Source organism: Papio anubis, chromosome 2, assembly GCF_008728515.1.
Source record: "Papio anubis isolate 15944 chromosome 2, Panubis1.0, whole genome shotgun sequence".
NCBI classification, from domain to species: Eukaryota; Metazoa; Chordata; class Mammalia; order Primates; family Cercopithecidae; genus Papio; species Papio anubis.
The window spans coordinates 180,347,475-180,358,137 of record NC_044977.1 but is presented as its reverse complement, the minus strand read 5'-3'; positions in this window follow the sequence as shown (position 1 = coordinate 180,358,137).

The window sequence follows — 10,663 nt, the reverse complement described above, 5'->3', positions numbered from 1 at the left end:
CTTGAGCCCTATCTATTCTCAGCATACTGTTTTCAAAGGCCCCTGCATTTCCCCCCTTTTAATTTTGTTTTGCCTCAATCCTAAAAAGGTAGCCCATATTTGTTCGTGTGTTTTCTTCTGTTTTTGGTGGCGATGGAGGGAGCATCAAATTACCAAAAGAAGTAGACCCAAACCAAGTGCCCAAAGCAATATACTTCCAGAGATTGTAGAAATTCATGTCTTCATCTGGGTCTATGAGTTAAAGGCAGCAAGGCGCTGACCCAGCTCCTGAAGGGTTATAGTTCCAGACAACACATGTAATTGTTGTCGAAATGCTTCGGAAATGTTCTGAGTGAGCTCTTGGATGTCCAAACTAATATTTTTATGGCCTACTAATAATTTTTGGATTACAGTCCAATTTTGAGAGATGTTAAAAGGCACAGGCATTACACAAAATTGAGTGGAATTCCAATCACATTGTAATGTTACCCGAGTACTGAGTACAGTGAGCTGATCTCCAAGCCATGTCAACGCTTGCTCCATGTTGTCCAATCTTTTAGCAAGTTGAGAATCAATGTTTCGTTGTTGAAGCCATAACCGGTGAGATTGTTCGTGCCATTGCTGCATAAATTCAGCATTTTGTATGCTTTGACGAAGAGCGAGTCCTGCTATGGCTGCAGTGGAGACAATGGCGACAAGGCTCATCACCAAGGCAATTATAAGTCCAAGGGCACGGAGGGTTCGCTGGAGAGAAGTCCAAATATAAGTCTCAAGAGGTGATGCCCCCCATGGTCGCGTAAGGTTAACAGGTAGCCAAATTTCCTTACGAGCCCTGAGGATATAAATATCCCCAGTAAAGTTGTGCCACTAGGAATGATTGAGGCAAGACAAAAATGTACACGTATCTGTACAATTAACAATCCCCGTAAGATTATCCCATGTCAAATTTCTTGCTAATAATAGGTAGGGCTCACGGACACAAGCAATAATATATCAGGAGGTATTCCGATATAATTGAATATGAAAGGAGTTATTCGGGTTAGAAAGATTAAGGGGCATATTCCCCACAAAAGTGCTAATGGCATCGCCTGCAACTAACAACTTCCAAAAATAACTCTGTACTTTAGGCCTCCTTTACGCCATACCAAGGTTTCATTACTGTTAGCAGCAATACTTTTATTTACCCGGTGCCATTTCAAAGGTATGTGACTAAATTTTATTTGAAAATCACCGTGCACACTTCAATCAGTTATTTGCATCCCATTGTATTCTAATAAAATCCGGGGTTTAGTTCCCCGACATTGTTGTCACTCCAGCACCTCAATATTAGGAGAAACCTCTAAAATAGGACAAAAAAGTAAAGAACTAGGAATAGTTTCATTACTATATACAGTATGATTATATTAAAAACTTCTAGTTACAATAATAACAGTATTAGCAGCCACATGACTATGATTATAACAAACAGTCCAAGCTTCATGCGATTTTCGGAGACAATGAGGACTATTTCCCATACATATTGGAAGTCCTTCCACTCCAAATTGGTATGTGCTGATTATAATTGCTGTTTTTCGTTCTATGTTGTCCTTGTCCATATAGGGGGACGGCATCCAAGTAATGTTATTGGTGAAAACCTTAATTTCCGCCTCCTCCCAGGCGACTCCCTGATACAAGGGTGGAAAGGGAATATAAGTCCAATATTCATACAAAGCCTCACTAAGAGAAATAAGTCCCCCGCCGAGGCACATCTAACAAAGGAAGAAATGTATGCTGAATCCAGTTTTCTTTTCAACAGGGTTTCAATCATCTTGTAGGAAACCACTCAGGTCCACTCCCTGTAAGGACAAGAGCATAGCCCCGTCCCTGTTTTAGAACTTGCCCTTGAACATACTTACCTTCTTTATTAGGATACCAAACCTTTAAACTGTCAGCAGGGACTATCACCGAGGGAGTTGAGGAAAGATAGGTTACGACAGCAGAGTCTTGCAATTGTCTCCATTGATTCAAAAAATAATTAAGGTAAAAAGAACCTTCAAAATCAAAAAAATTAAGGTAGAAAGGTTAACTTTCAAAAAAATCTGGTTTTTTGGGGGGGCTCATTTCCCCCTTTTTGTTTTAATAGTTGAGTTTTTAAAGTTAAATTTGTGTGTTTAATGATGGCTTGACCTTGACTGTTGTCTGGGATTTTGGTGATATGTTGAATAGTGTATTGTTGTAAGAAAACTTATAATTTATGAGAGACATAGGCAGGGGCATTATCAGTTTTAAGTATAAAAGGAATGTCCATAATGGCAAAACAAGTTAAGAGATGTGTAATAACAGAATCAGTTTTTTTAGATGGCAATGGAGTGGCCCATTGAAAATGAGAAAAAGTATTAATGGTATGATGAACATACTTTAATTGTCCAAAAGAAGGAATATGTATAACATCTATTTGTCAAATTTGATTAACTTGAGTACCTCTTAGGTTAACTCCAGGATGAAAGGATGGAATGCTCAAAGGAGTACAGAAAGGACAAGCTCGAATGAGAGAACGAGCTTATTTACGAGTTAAATGAAACCGTTGTTGAAGGCCAGAACTATTAGTGTGATGTAGAGTATGTTCTTGTTTTGTAGTCTGTAAGTGGCCAATTAGAAGTGAATCAATCTGAGTATTTTTATGAACTAATGGTCCAGGCAGTTGAGAATGAGAACGAAGATGAGTGATGAATAAAGGAGTTTGACGTTGGCTTAAAGTAAAGGATAACAAAGAAAAGAATTTTTGAAGAGAAGAAGTAGCACAAAGAGGTAAAGTGGCCTGAGAAATATAAGAAGTAACATAAACGGTGTATTGAGAATTACTAACAATGTTACAACCAGTAGTAGAGAAATTAAGTAAGATCATTAGAACAGTAAACAATTTTTTTTGTTGTACCGAGGGATAAGGATAAACTGTAACTCAAGATTGATGAAGCTTCTTGTCAAGAATTAGAAGTTGTAAGAAGATAAGTGATCTGACTATGAGTGAATTGAGAGATAATTAAGGAAGGATCTCCTCCCCAAAGTTGTCGACAGTGATACCGTTTTTTGATGATTAGTTCGCTAAACGATTGATATAAGTAGTCAAGTGTTTAGATGTTTTATTGGACAAAAAGATCCATTTTAGTCGCTGATTGGTCTGATGAATTATTTTTGTAGGAGAATGTAAAGTATGAAATAAACAAAGGGAAAAGGGAACATCGGGAAGGATATAATGTAAATGAGCCTTTTGAAGTTGTTTTTTCACAAGCTGGAGTTTTTGTAAAGTCAAAGGAGTTAAATGACGTGAGCTGTCCAAGTGACTGTCTCCTTTTAGAATAGAAAAAAGATGTTGTAACTGAATAGAGAAAAAAACAATTTTTGAGATCTATGACCATTAATTTTTAACTTTGTGGGATAAGGGCAGGATTAGGAAGACCAGGCTGTAAACTTTCCCTAGGTTTAATGTAAACATTTATAGTTTTAAGACAAGACAAAGACGGGAATTTTATGTAGAAATACGTGGCTTTATATTTTTTTTGGCCATTTGTTTTTTGACTTACTCTTTTAGAGTTTTAAGTATTTTTTTAAATAATGGTTACTGTTTTACATAAATAGGAGTGGTGGCTATGAGTTTAAAGGATTGTAGCCCATTTTGAACATTTTATTTTTGGCAGTTGAGGAAATATGAGGAATGTTTAAAAAAGTAGTAAATTGTTGTGAAAGATTTTGTTCCCAAAAATTAATATTGATAGGAACAATATAAAAATAAAAAAAAAACACTTGACTTTGTTGACCTTTAGGACCGACACAGGTTAAAGGTTCTACGTCTTGATAAACCACAGAAGTAGCACCCAAGTTAGTGAGTATAACTGTAACTTGTCTTTTTTTTTATTGTATAGGCCTCTAATTTAAACAAATAATAGACATATTTACCCCCATATTAATTAACCCTTTAAAAACTATTTTATTAATATACACTGAACATAAGGGCTTTTGATTAGAAACTAAAGTTTTCCAAAAAACAGTTTTTTTTGTGTTACCAAATTTTTCCTATTGAGAATACGTTTCCCTGTCTCTAGGCATATAAATTGTGAGACTTGAACCATAATAAGACTTTTATTAGTAACATCATGTCCTTTTGGCAAAGGGCCACACTCTCTAATAGTTAATTTGTATACTCCTTTATTAGGAGACAAAGTATAAGGCTGAGTAATAACTAAGTCAGCAGCGGCGCTCTGCTTAGTTGTCACATAAAGTTGAGAAACTGGGGTAAGGTGTGGGATCCTTAAGGAGGACTTGAATTTATTTCTTAATGTTGTAGGCCATTGTTTACTGGGTATTGTATGTAGATTTAGTCAATAACAAATATTTGTAAACAAATAAGGTGATTACAGGTACAGAAATTTAGTTTATAGCTTACTATTTAATAGAGTATCTGTTTTGTAAAAGATGGTGGACCACAAAATACTTAACGGATTTTGGTTTTTAAAACACTGTGATGCTATCCAAGGCTAAATGGATACTTGAAATTGGGATTGGATCTGGTGCTGAGATACAACTTTTACTTAGTTATTGATTTTTTTTTTTTTTTTTCCTCCGATTATTTTAAGGAGGGTGACTACCATTTTTGTACTTTATAGAGTAGTCTAGAGGAAAGGGTTAAGTATGTAAGCTCTGGGGACAGAAAGTCATATTTTTAAAATATAATAGCTATATGACCTTGGATACATTTATAAAACTGTCTTAACTCTGTTTTTTTGTTTACAAAATGGTAATAATTATAAAATTTGTCAGTCTTAAAGGGATGTTGGAAGAACTAAATGTAAGTGAAGATTTTTTTACAGTAGTAGACACATAGTAAGTACTTAGTATACTATGGCTATTATTACTGTTATTATTGTTAATATTACGTCTATTGATTTTAGCTCTTTAATGTAACAAGTGTAGAACCATAATTTTACATCCTTCAGAGTCATGTTGATTTTGTATTTTTTGGTCCTTTGACTAGTTTAGTCATTTATTATAAGAAACCTAGTTAGTTTGTGCATTTTTTTTCTTTTTTATATTTTTTATTTGTAAAGACTGATAAACCAACTACACTTTTAGACCTGGTGACATAAATTGTTGGGGCCCCAAGCCTGTGGGCCCCGGCTCTCATTTCCCAGGAGAGGAGACAGTAAATTTCCACTTTTATTAGTTTTGAAATGACATTTATTTGTCTAATGTCGACCTTTATCACAACATTTGTACACCTCTGAAGGCAGCTTTCTGCCTTGAGGGATAAAAGTGTTTAATTTTTATGACTTTTTTTTTTTTTTTTGAAATGTCTAGGTTTACCACACTGTAAACAAACACCTTGTTTGTTATTTTTTTTTAAGGCTTTAGACAAAGCTCCAGCAAATAATTGAGTATCATAAATAGCCCCTCTAACACTAACACAAGTTTTAATATATTTATCTAAATTGGCCCCATTGGCCTTTAACGATTTTAACAATTTTTAACAGTCAGCATAAGCATTTTTAAAAGACAATGTTTATAACAAAATTTTTGAAGCAAGGCCAGCACCCACAATTTTGAAGACAGTATCCTGAAGACGGGCTACGAAATCTGAATATTGTTTATTTGTGCCCTATAAAATCTTCACAGAGGAAAGGGAAGATTTTCCTGTTATCTTTACCTTATTTTAGGCCCTTAAAAACAAAGTCTTGATTTGAGTAAAGGCAACATCATCTAAACCAGTCTGAGCATTAAGAGTAGCATATTGGCCCGTGCCTGTGAGTTGTTTCTCAGTGGGTCCAGGGGGATCACACATAATATTTTTCCTAGCCTATACATGTGCCTTGTTCATTTACCAGCTGTGCAATTGTAACCACTGAGAACGATCAAGAAAAGCCTTCCCCAAAGTCTTCCAGTTTATAGGAATTATCAAATTTTTTGATGAAAAAACATCAAGAAGACCAAGGATAAAAGGAGATTGAGATCTATAGTTAGAAATGGCAGCTTTCATTTCTTTTTTAAAAATTTAATTTGTAAGGCATTAAATTGGACATTATTGTCACCATTTGAAAACTAAGCATTAGGAGCAAAAGAAGCACAAATAATTGGAAACAGATCCAGCTCCTTAAATTTTTTTTTTTTAAATTAAAAGTATATATAATATATAATAATACTCATATCCCCAAATATAAAGAATCTCAACATATTAATAAGAAAAGGCAAATAACCCAACCAAAAGTAGCAGAACAAAGAAATGACAATAAACCTATATGTCTAACATCATTACTCACTAGGAAATATGTATATTAATACCAAATTGAGAATCATTACATACACAATACAATGGTTAAAATTTAAAAACACAGAAAATATCAAGAGGTAGTTAATGTGTTAAGCAACTCGAATACTCAACTTCTGTTTGGAGTGTAAATTGGTGGAACCTATGCACCCCTATAACATAACAATTTCCTAGCTGGGGTTATTAATACTATATTAATATTAATAGTTAATGTGTTTATTTATTGACTATTGAAATACTCATAATATTTTAACAAACAATAAGATATACATATACACTGGTTTTAACATATTAAACAGGTGTTTAGTATAAATTTAAAGTATGTCTGATGTGAACAGGGCTTCAACTTTGCCAAACAAAGGCAAAGATAAGGAAGCCGGGGGATTGGAGGCTCTGGAAAATCCTCTTTTAACAGGGCAGAAGAAAAAGAAACAGGGAAAGCTCGCAAAGGTGAATTAGAAGAATATATCTGTAATATTTGTTGAAGCATTTCCATAATACACTGCATGTCAGAATTTCCCTTAGAAGAAGGAAGAGCTGGCTTTTTCTCTTCTCCCCCTTTTGCTACCCTGGCACAAATGGGCTCCATTTCAGATTTATTTTATTTTATTTTATTTTTCCAAATCCTCAGATACCTTTCCTCCTGTGGCTACATTACCACACTCTGAATCAGTCTCAAGTAACTCTAATGTCTGAGTGATAGAGTTACACAAGGTCCACAATTTTAGAGGCATAATATCCCCTAACTGGAGAGCTCTAAGCAGAGTTTTTACTACCTGTAACCATTCTCTGCGATTCAGCTGCACTTTAGTCTGATACTGAAACCAGTAACAATGTTGTTCAACATGGGCAAACAATCACTTCAAAGTCTTTTTCTTTCACTTCTACTCCCATAGACAGCAACAGTCCTTGAAACAGCCATAAATATTCTGAGGCCAGAGAGATGGAATTCCCATAATGAAAGCTTAAGAAGGTTCCCTTAACAATATCTGGGGCGCGCCTGCTCTAGAGTTCCCCTTCTTGTTTCTCCCCACCGCTGCGGTATGACCCTGCTCGCTCGCGCCCACTTGTTGGGGGCCTTTTTGAGGGTATTGAATGAAAGAACACACACAAAGACAAGAAGACACACAGAGAACATGCGGCCGCGCTCGGGGCCTCCGCCTCACTTTATTTATACTCCATAAACCTCCTGCGTCAGCAGAAGAATGCAATGCAAAACAAACTTTCTTTTCCATTGTAACCTTCTACTCAGTGCCTTGTTTCTATATTCTTTCTTATCGCGGCGCGACTCAGAGTTCATTAAAAGTTCAGTTGGAGATACTGTCTTGAGCCCTATCTATTCTCAGCATACTGTTTTCAAAGGCCCCTGCACTGCTAGCTAATTCCAGGGTCCTTTGATGCTAATTCAGCAATCCCAGGGGGAGGCAGAGGTGAAAACAATCTCAGGACAGTGAGATCAGAGGAGTAATACAGGGAAGTGCAACAAGGATGACAGAGAGGAGTTTATACTGGTTACTTAGGTAAACAACAGAAGTTTTCACCAAGGGACTGAAAAGATGAATAGGAGTGTTACCTACAAGGTGGAGGGTGGGATGGTGAACAGGTGGAGAGAAGACTGGACTAAAGCACAACTCACCTTCAACAAGAGTGCTGAGTTCAGATTCCCCCAAAGGCAGAGCTGAGGCAAGGACTTGAGTGCAGGTGGTTTATTTGAGAGGACATGAAATTGAGGGAGTAGTGAAAGTAAGACAGAGAAGGAAGAAAAGCCAGTACAGAGGACATTTCTGAGTTGTTTACCACTGTAGGCAACACGGGCTCAATGTACTAGAGGCCTGCTATAAAACCACATGGAACTCATCTCAGCACTGTTCCACTGGGGGAATGGGAGGCCTGAGTGGTTGAGATGAGGTTTGCTCTCAGGGAAGTCAGCTCCATCATACTTTTCACATTCTGCCTGCATGCAGCTGAGTAGCCTTTGGTGGTTTTGGAGACAGTAGAGAGCCACTCATCTCTGCACTTGTGTGATGTTGTCTAGTTCATGGAGGGGTTCACCAAGGTGTGCTGAATCCAATAGGCTGAGAGGTTGGAAGACATCACAAGAATCTACTACTACCAACATATGGCTTCTCCTCCCTGGACCAGAGGGAAGGAAAAGAGTAAAAATAGAGGCTGAGAATCACACAGGAACCAAACGCTGCTCAGTCTCTTCTTGAGATTTGGCCTAGGAGTTTATAAAACAAAACCAGTCCCTTTTGAGCCTTGTAAGATGGAAGAAGCTGTTTCAGAGAGTCCTAACATTTTAGATAGAACAGGCCTTACCTGGATTTGAAAGGTTGAAAGCCCACTCCCCACTCTCAAATATTTTCCCCCACTAAGCCTAAATTTTTCACTTCAGTACCCGCCAGCAATCCTATCAATTAGATATTTATTTTCATTTTTTTTATATCAAGCAAATTATCACAATTTCACATGGTTTCAGAAAATAAGTGCAAAAGGCTCAGGAATTATCCTAAGGAAAGGGATAAAAATTTTTTAAAGCACAAAGATGTTCATTATAGCATTTTTTTTATGTTTATGTGTTCTATATTCATTTTTAATGAGACAGAGTTAACACACAATGAAATGCACCGATTTTAAGCAGTTTGATGACTTTTGGCAAATTAACACATCTTGCTCTCATAACCACACCACAATCAAGATGTAGAACATTCCATTATCCGCAAAGTGTTCCCTATACTCCGTTTGAAGATGATCCTCCTAACTCTGGTGCCAGGCAACACTCGTGCGCCTTCTATAACTCTAGATTAGTTTTGCCTGCTGTAGAATGTCACATAAATGAAATCACACAGTATGTACTATTTTAGGTCTGGCCTCTTTTATTCAGTATAATGTGTGAAATTTATCCATGCTGTGGCATGCTTCAGTAGTCCATTCCTTTCTGTTGCTTAACATTATTTCACTGAATTAATACACCAGAAATATTTATCCATTCAGCTATTGATAGGCATTTAGGTTGTATCCAGTTTTTGGCTATTATGAATCCAGTTGCTATGAACATCCTCATACAAATCTCTTTGTAGAGATGTTTTTATTTCTCTTGGATAAATGTGTAAGGGTGACATTACTTGGTCATGGGATAGGTGAATGTTTACCTTTACACGGAACTGCCAAAGCTTTTCCAAAGTGGTTTTACCAGTTTTATATCCCCAGCAGCAATGTGTGAAAGTCTCAGTGTTTCTGCATCTTTAACCACACTTGATATTGCAAGTCTTTTTTTTTTTTAAAACAGAGTCTTTCTCCTGTCAACCAGACTGGAGTACAGTAGAGTGATTTCAGCTCACAGAAACCTCCAGCTCCCCGGTTCGAGGGATTCTCCTGCCTCAGCCTCCCAAGTAGCTGGGATTATAGGCACCCACCACCATGCCTGGCTAATTTTTTGGTATTTTTAGTAGAGATGGGGTTTTACCATGTTGACCAGGCTGGTCTCGAACACCTGACCTCAGGTGATCTGCCCACCTCAGCCTCCCAAAGTGCTGGGATTACAGGCATGAGCCACCATGTCCGGCCAAGTGTTTTTAATTCTAGCCATTCTACTGAATATGATTTAGGATCTCTTTGTGGTTTTAATTTGCATTTCTTGAATGATTTCTTATGTTGAACAGCTTTGTGTGTGCTCATTGGCTATTTCCATATCTTATCTTCTCTGATGTGTCTCTTTTGTCCACTTTATTAGATTGTCTTTCCTGTATTGATTTATAATGTTTCTTTTTTCTTTCTTCCTTTCTTTTTTTCTGAGACGGAGTCTCACTGTGTCCCTAGGCTGGACTGCAGTGGCGTGATCTCGGCTCACTGCAAGCTCCACCTCCTGGTTCACATCACTCTCCCGCCTCAGCCTCCTGAGTAGCTGGGACTACAGGCGCCCACCACCACACCTGGCTAATTTTTTGTATTTTTAATAGAGATGGGGTTTCACTGTGTTAGCCAGGATGGTCTCCATCTCCTGACCTCATGATCCGCCCGCTTCGGCCTCCCAAAGTGCTGGGATTACAGGCATGAGCCGCTGCACCCAACCTATAATGGTTTTTTTAAAAAAATGAAACTACCTACATGGGGCAGGGTGAGGGGGCTTCACACCTATAATCCCAGCACTTTGGGAGGCCGAGGTGGGCTGATCACTTGAGGCCAGGAGTTCAAGACAAGCCTGACCAACATGGTGAAACTCAGTGATCTGCCTCAGTCGGCCTCCCAAAGTGCTGGGATTGTAGGTGTAAGCCACTGCGCCTGGTCTCTATGGACAAATTTTATTGGAAAAATTTAATTTAGTAACCCCATCCCTATTAAAAATACAAAAACAAGCCAGGCATGGTGGTTCATGCCTGTAATCCCAGC